The sequence below is a fragment of the Macaca fascicularis genome, chromosome 15 (assembly GCF_037993035.2).
Source record: "Macaca fascicularis isolate 582-1 chromosome 15, T2T-MFA8v1.1".
NCBI classification, from domain to species: Eukaryota; Metazoa; Chordata; class Mammalia; order Primates; family Cercopithecidae; genus Macaca; species Macaca fascicularis.
Window position 1 is genome coordinate 112,712,160 of NC_088389.1, and position 8,059 is coordinate 112,720,218.

Genomic DNA, 8,059 nt, shown 5'->3' on the forward strand with positions numbered 1-8,059 from the left:
AATCCATCTAGCTGTGCTCACTTGACGTCTAATGGTTGGTCCTGCTGACATAACCTTAGCAACCTTATTCTCCTTGTTAGTATCACCCACAGCAGCCAAGTAGCTCCTCCACCAATTACGCATTTAATTGTTTAACTAGTTGCATGTATTTCTCTCTTACATTGTCATTCATATTATTTTTAGTGGAATTTGGGACAGAAAAGCTACTATCATTTTTTCTCTTTGTCATTATTAGTTTGTACAGCCAGTGCAAAGCAATCGGGGGAAAACACAGGTTGTTTATCAGGAATGCTGTGTTCTAGTTGTTCTAGTAGCAGAAGGTCTGCCATTAGCTGTATGCCACTAGGCAATTCTCCTGCCCCTTGGGTGCTTGGTTATCTCTTTTGTAAATCGAAGTTAATAGTGTTTGCCCTGCTAGCTCTCTGGGTTGTCATGAGATAATAGATAACAAGGAATTTCACTCTACAAATGTAATGTGACTGAAAAATAAAGGTCATTATTTTAGAGTTTTAAGGAATGGGACAGGGTTCCTCAAACTCTGCTCTACACTAGAACCAGCTGGGGAACTTTAAAAGCACCCCATGCTCAAACACAGTTTATAGTCATTAAATCACACTCTGATGTGGATCCTAGGTGTTGGTATTTTTTTTAAATAGGAAATATGTTTATTATTGATCATCTCAATTCGAAAATGTTCTTTCTCAGGGCTGGTCCATCATACTCAGTCTCTTTGCAAATATTAAATACATCAAAATCATGATCAATTTTAACAGTAACACAGAAACTTCTGTACAGTAAGCAACACAGGAATTTCTAACAATGACACAAGAGCTCCAGAACTTGCCAGTAAAACAAAGGCAGCATTTCCAATGACAAGGCGTAGGAGCCCATGGATAAAATTCTAACAGAACACATGCTGGAAACTAGGGTCAGGAAATGGTATCATCCACCCTTGATCTGAGTATGCTCAGTGATGGCACAAAGCATGTCCTGTGAGAGATCGCTTCTATCCAGAAATGTGCCCTTTGGGAATGGGACATGTGGTACCTAAGTGCCCCCAAATCAATTGTTTTTCAACTTCCTGTCTACACAATCGTAACCAAGGTTTCAAGGAGAAGGCAGGCGCAGGAAGTATTTAGCTTTGACTTCTTAACAGATGTAACACGAGCTCTTCATCCTCCGCTGAAGACAGGCCAGTATCCAAAGGCTCGGAAGTGTCCCACTTGGCCTTCTTTCTGTTACGACTTGTTGGTCCCATGTCTTCCACTTCACTGTTTTTCCTCTTCTTCATCCCCTGCTTCTTCTTGGTATCACTAATTTCATTTTCCATATCTTCACTATCTGAATCTTCAGAGCTTCTGTACTTATCTGGATCTGGTAGTGTGCTTGGATCAAATCCATCATCATCATCATTCCAATCCAGAAAGGCTTCCTCTTCATCTTTGGCCTTCGCTTGTCTCTTATTGGCTTCTCTTCTAGCTTCCCTTTCTTTCAGTCTTTCCTCCTGATGCTTTGCCTTAATTTTCTTCCTATATTCTTCTTTGTCAAATTTGTCCTCCTCCTGAAGTCTTCCCTTTGCTTTATCTAAGTTGATACCACCCGTGTCATCATCTTCCTCAGCATCCTTGATGGCAGATTTCTGCATTTGTGGCCACTGCTGAACCAACTCTCCTTCATCAGTACCTGTTATCTTCTTACTCACTTTAAAATTCTCTTCATTACTTTTTTTGCTTTTGCAACTTTGGTCACTTTTTTTCTTGATGCTAGATTTAGAAGGTTCTTTCTTCTGTAATGTTTTCTCCTCTTTAAGGTCAAATCCAAACACATTGTGCCACTTCACCTTCAAGAAATCAGCATCTTCTTCCTCCTCATCTCTGTCTAGGAACTGCATAGGAACTTCCTTGATCTTCTGTGCCTCACTGGTGTTAGGAAGAGATGGAGCTTGAGATCCTTTTGCCTTTGCCAGTTTCTCTTCCATTTCTTCTTCATCGTCTTCCTCTTCTTCCTGTTCTTCATCACTAGTATTGTTAGCCAGTCTGTGCTCTGCCCCTTTGAGTCTTTTTCCACCTTTCAGAAGGATGGACATTTTCTCATTGGAGAAGACTCTAAATTCTTCCACTTTGTCATCAGTGAGGGAGGGAGCCATTGACTCAATTACTTCATCAGCTTGGCTCATTACCAATTCTTTGATGGGTTGTTTCTGCACTTTCTGAAGAAATCTTATGCATGGTGCCACAGCAAGACCAAGAGACAGGGCATATTCAGGTATAGATAACTTACATCAAATACTTCTTTATCCTTCATCAGGTATACCAATTGTGTATAGGAGACGAAGCACCTTTGAGCTGTTTCTTTTAAATCGTGATCTTGAGCTAAAAAAGATTCCAATTTTTTCTGGACATCTATAAGATTTTCTGGATTGATTTTGATTTCCTCCACAGGTACTTTCTTCTGAAGAAGCTGCTGCACGATAGCTTTTTTCTGAGGCAAGCAAAATTAATAAAGTTTCACCATCCTCTTTGTACCCAGCAGTTCTACCTGCTCTGTGAATATATGTGTTGGCATCCTCAGGACAATCAAACTGAGGAGTCCAATTCACACCCGGGAAATCCGGCCCCCTGGCTGCAATATCACTAGCAAAGAGTACCACAGCTCTATTACGGACAAACTCATTATAGACTTCCATTTTTCTCATTTGCTGCTGTCAACCGTGGAGGGCAAGGATAGAAATACCAGGACATAGCTGGCAAAACACTCGGTACAGATATTGGACCTCTTTGCAACTGGAAAAAAATACAATGCTCTTCTTCAGATGGCTTCTCAAAAAGGAATACAGCAACTCATTTTTTGCTGCTGCTCACAAACTATGTAGTTCTGTTCCAAAGTGGCAGGGGTGCTACATTGTGCTTTTTATGAACCCAGACATACTCAGGGTTTTTCAAACTCAAGCGTGCAAGGTCCTTTACAGATTTAGTTTGTGTTGCTGAGAAAAGTAAAGTCTGACGTTTCTTGGGGAGATTTTCAGTATCAGTAAAGGCCATTCCAAGGTTCTATCTACTTCATCAAGAACTAACATTTGGAGATCGGTAGCGTGAAAAGATACTGTTTCATCCATGTGTTGAAGAAGCCGACCTGGTGTGCACACAAGTATATTTATGTTGTTGATCCTCTCAGCTTCGTGTTTCAGATCCTTTGCACCAATGATGAGACCAGCTGAGAAGCCATGATTCTTTCCCACTTTTTGGAGAACCTCAAAGTTCTGATAGGCCAGTTCTCTCATAGGTGATATTATGAGAACTCCCAGCCCATCTGTTGAGGTCCATTGCAGACGATATAAGGCTTCCTGCACTGGAAAAAGGAAAGCCAAAGTCTTGCCAGATCGAGTTTTGGCCGCTCCAAGTACATCTTTACCTTGCAAAGCCAATCCAGTGGTCTGCTTCTGTATCTCAGTTACCAAACGGTACTGAGCTTCTTGCAAACCTTTCAGTGTTTTTTCTGGACAAGGAAAAAGCTGAAAATCTTGTAATTTCATTTACATTTATCTTCTCATAGTTCTGCATGAGGCGGCTGATACCCTCGCACCCAACCTGCCATTTGGGTTTCTTCAGTTGCTTCCTCAACTGCTTCTTTTTTTTCTGCCTGTGGCTGTATTTTTTCTTCCAGCGATTGAAGCTCTGCACTGGGTCAGGTTGGGCTCCCGAACCCGGAGAGTCTGTAGTTTTGCCCATTACGGAGGCAGCGACAGCTCGGGTCACCCCCAGACATAAAGCACCTAAGGCCAGGCTCGTAGAATAAGCGTGGGGAAAACACACAGAGGCACATGCGTAGGTGTTGGTATTTTTAAACTACTCATGTGGTGCCAGTGCACAGCCAAGTTTGTGAACAGTGCTCCAGCACCTTGCTCTCAGAGTGTGGTCCATGAGGCCGACCATTAACAGGATCACCTGAGAGTTCATTAGGAATGCAGGTTGTCAAGTCCATTCTAAATCTTTGTATTTTAACAAGATCTTCAGGTGATTCATTTGCATCTTAAAATTTTAGAAGCACTGCTTTAGAAGTTACTTCATCTGTTTTATTCTGAAGTTGAAGAAAAATCCAGAGAAGTTACGGAGTTTACTGATGGTCACAGTTCTAGCTAATGAAGCCAGGACTAGAATTAAAAATTCTTGAATTCCAAACCTGTGCTTCTCTCCAACGCTGTGGATGTGGGCCTGTGTTATCTTTCACATAGAAGAAAAAGGTGTGGATAAATTGTCAATAATGTGTAGCTAATGTCTTTTTCAGATGTAGCTAATGGATTTGCTGTAATTCTCATCTCTCTCCAGACCTATCACCTTTGAGAACAATGTTCATGAGATGGAGAAACTTACTGGAAGCTGCACCTAGATAGATTGCTTTGGATATTTCGGGAGACAGTGGAAGAGTTTGCAATTTAATTGTGCTTGTTATTGAGTTTTTTTTTTTTTTTTTTTTTTTTTTTTTTTTTTTTTTGGTGTATGTGTGTGTGTGTGTGTAGCAGGGTCTCAGTCTCTTGCCCAGGCTGGAGTGCAGTGGCACGATCTCAGCTCACTGCAACCTCTGCCTTCTGGGTTCAGACGATTGTCCTGCCTCAGCCTCCTGAGTAACTGGGATTACAGGTGTGAGCCACTGTGCCTGGCCTGTTATTGACTTATCTTACTAAAATTATCTACTTCCAAAGCATAAATACTAATAAAAAATATTTATAAAATAAGACTTTTCTGCTCTTCATTAGCTGATGGACCAGTCTCAAGACTAAAAGACCATGGTATGAGACAAGAATACTAGTCTAAAAAGATGATGATATGGGAAAAGAATATAATTTTTTCTTTCAGTTATCAACTTGAGGCTTTTGGGAAAGGGAAAAACCTGGGAATTTAGGGATGCAGTTAGTTTTGTAAGAAGCCAACCGAACGTTCCAAAGACAGAGCTTATGCTGGACTCTGTGCTCAAATTGATCTAGCCAGAGTATGAAGGAAGCTGGAGAGAAAATGCAGGCTAGGTTGGTGTTGATCTGTCCAATCAAACACCACATGGGTTTAGCAGATGTATGCCATGCACATCGAGATGTGCTATTTTAAATTTCCTGGGGCAATACTTGTTAGAGAAGAGCAGTATGTTGGACTCATCAGGCTTCTTAGTAATATGTACCTAGCTCTCTCCTCCTCTCTGCACCTGCTGTGATACTGATTATACTGTAAGTAATGGCAGCTTTGCCTTGGGAGGTTATAGATATGCTGCAGATGAGGCATCTCTCCTGTGAAGGTGTGTAAATTTCAAATTGCTAGTTGCAGCTCCTTGCAAGAGGGCCATGGGGAGCAGGAGGGAGAGAACACCAGTGGGAGTGACACCCAAAGCCATAATAATTTCTGATGATTAACCTCCAGTTTTTCACATCCCCTATTATGTGTGTTTCCAGGATCACAGACAAAATGATTGCTCTGCTGCATGGAAAATCTGGCACTGTATAACTATCTAATTTTCCACGCATGATATCATAATACCTCTAGTAGCACTATTTGTAGCTAAAGCCTCCCTCTCCTCCTCCTCCTCCTTCCTGTTTTTTCCTCTATTTGATGTATTTTCCTTTCTTTCATTAATTGCAAGGGTGAGGATAGTGAGTAGTGCAATAGGAGTGGTGGCTTCAGAGCCTCCGGTCTGCATGGTAAAAAAATATATGTGTGTGTTTAGCTGTTTAGGCGAAGATTTCTAAAGACCCAGAGTGATATTATTACAGCTAGAATGTATTTAGAAACTCTAATGAAATGCATGTAAGGACAGAGGCAGGTAATAGAAATGAGTGACTGGATCAAGAGAACTGTGGTGGACTGGGCGGCTCCTAGCCTGTCTTAGAAGGGACATACCAGCCAGCTCCATCCATTGTTGCTATAGAGAGTGACAACCAGTGCTATGAAATCTCATTTTTAAACAGAAGCTAAAAATTCAAGTTTTACATGAAATTTTCTGCTCTCTAAATGTTCATAATTGAGGTTTCTTTTTAACTCCATCAACTATGCAGCCCAAAAACCACATCTGAAGGACTAGATTGGGCCTGTGGGGCAAGAGTTTGTAAACTTGATTTAGTCTGATGTCCTCATTTCATGGAAGAAAAGGAATTTGTCCAAGCTCACTCTTGACATTAGTGAGGTGCACAGTTGAGAAAAGAATGCAGGTCAGAATGCTCCTCATTCTTTTCACCTCTGAAGATACCTACAGTAGGATTTATGTGCCAGGCAGTGAGCCAGGTCAGGGTTAGGTTACAGATATGGCTCCAGCCCTCAGTGACCTCACAGTCTGGCAAGGGTGACAGACAAGCAAACAACTAACTATAATTCTTTGAGGTATGTGCAACAAAGAAGTAGCTATAAATGCAGAGGCAACATCAGGAGGAACAAGTTCATTTCATCTGTGAAGAGGGTGACATGGTGTGAAGAATCAGGGAAGGGCTTACAGAAAAGGTAATGCCTTGGTTGGGTATTGACGCTTAAATATTTTGATAATAGTCACGGTGTTTTGTTTGCTTGCTTCTTTTACATTTGTTAAGCAGCTGGGTTGTTACTGTGATTCTGATGAATTTAGGGGGGCAGGAATTGATAATAAATTGTCTCGTATTGACTTAAAGTTCACACATACCAACTTACTTGGACCTCATAATGTTTGGTGAGGGTAAGGAATAGGGCAGGTATTCGTAGATAAGGACATTGTGACTCGGGAAAACTAAATGCAAGGCCCAATGTCACTTCATTATATATGCAGCAGTAGAACTGGGTGGAAGGGAAGTTTCTCATTTGTAGTTGGTGCTATTTATATTTTGGGTCCTGACTTAGCGTGGCAACACAAATCATCCATCCTGTGCTGTAAACCAATTCCAAGTTCTGGAATCCTCAGGAGTTTTTGCCTCAACTTTCCTGGGAAATTGTTCATTGGAGATAAGGTGAAGATAAAGGTTTGGCCAGAGTCTGATTCAGAGTGCAGAAACACTCAGTCTTTGAGCCCGGCCCCATTCCACAAGTTGTAGGCCTGCAGGGCTGTGTTCAGTGGGACACTGGTGAGGGTAGAAGGTTGGGGGATAGGAGGCCTAATTTTCACGGAGTCCCAGTGTAGGCTAGCAGGAACCTTGGGAATGCTATTGTGTCTGGAATTGGTGGGTTCTTGGTGTCGCTGACTTCAAGAATGAAGCCGCAAACCCTCGTAGTGAGTGTTACATCTCATAAAGGCGGGGTGGACCCAAAGAGTGAGCAGCAGCAAGATTTATTGTAAAGAGCAAAAGAACAAAGCTTCCCAGTGTGGAAGGGGACTGGAGCAAGTTGCCACTGCTGGCTCAGGCAGCCTGCTTTTATTCCCTTATCTGACCCCACCCACATCCTGCTGATTGGTGCATTTTACAGAGAGCTGATTGGTCTATTTTACAGAGTACTGATTGGTACCTTTACAATCCTTACACCTAGACAGAAAAGTTCTCCAAGTCCCCACTAGGTTAGCTAGATACAGAGTACCAATTGGTGTATTTACAAATCTTGAGCTAGACACAGAGTACTGACTGGTGTATTTACAAACCCTGAGCTAGACACAGAGTGCTGATTGGTGTGTTTATAATCCTTGAGCTAGACACAGAGTGCTAGTTAGAAAAGTTCTCCTAGTTCTCACTAGGTTAGCTAGATACAGCCTACTGATTGGTGTATTTACAAACCCTGTGCTAGACATAGAGTACTGATTGGTGTATTTACAATCCCCTAGCTAGACATAAAGGTTCTACAAGTCCCCACTAGACTCAGGAGCCCAGCTGGCTTCACCTAGTGGATCCTGCACCACGGCGGCAGGCAGAGCTGCCCACCAGTCCTGAGCTATGCCTCCACTCCTTAGCCCTTGGGCGGTCAATGGGACTGGGCGCCAAGGAGCAGGGGGCAGTGCTCCACGCTGGAGCCCACTGTGGAGGTGGGTGCTCGGACAGCCCTGCCCCGTGGGGAGGCAGCTGAGGCCTGGCAAGAACTGGAGCACAGTGCCAGGGAACCGGCACTGCTGGGGAACCCTGTGCACCCAC

At 42.6% G+C, this 8,059-nt stretch overlaps 1 pseudogene; it reads right to left on the minus strand.

The window, feature by feature from the left end:
* Positions 1-1,135: 1,135 nt before the first annotated feature.
* LOC102116436 (probable ATP-dependent RNA helicase DDX10 pseudogene) lies at positions 1,136-3,749 on the minus strand (annotated as a pseudogene).
* Positions 3,750-8,059: the final 4,310 nt, after the last annotated feature.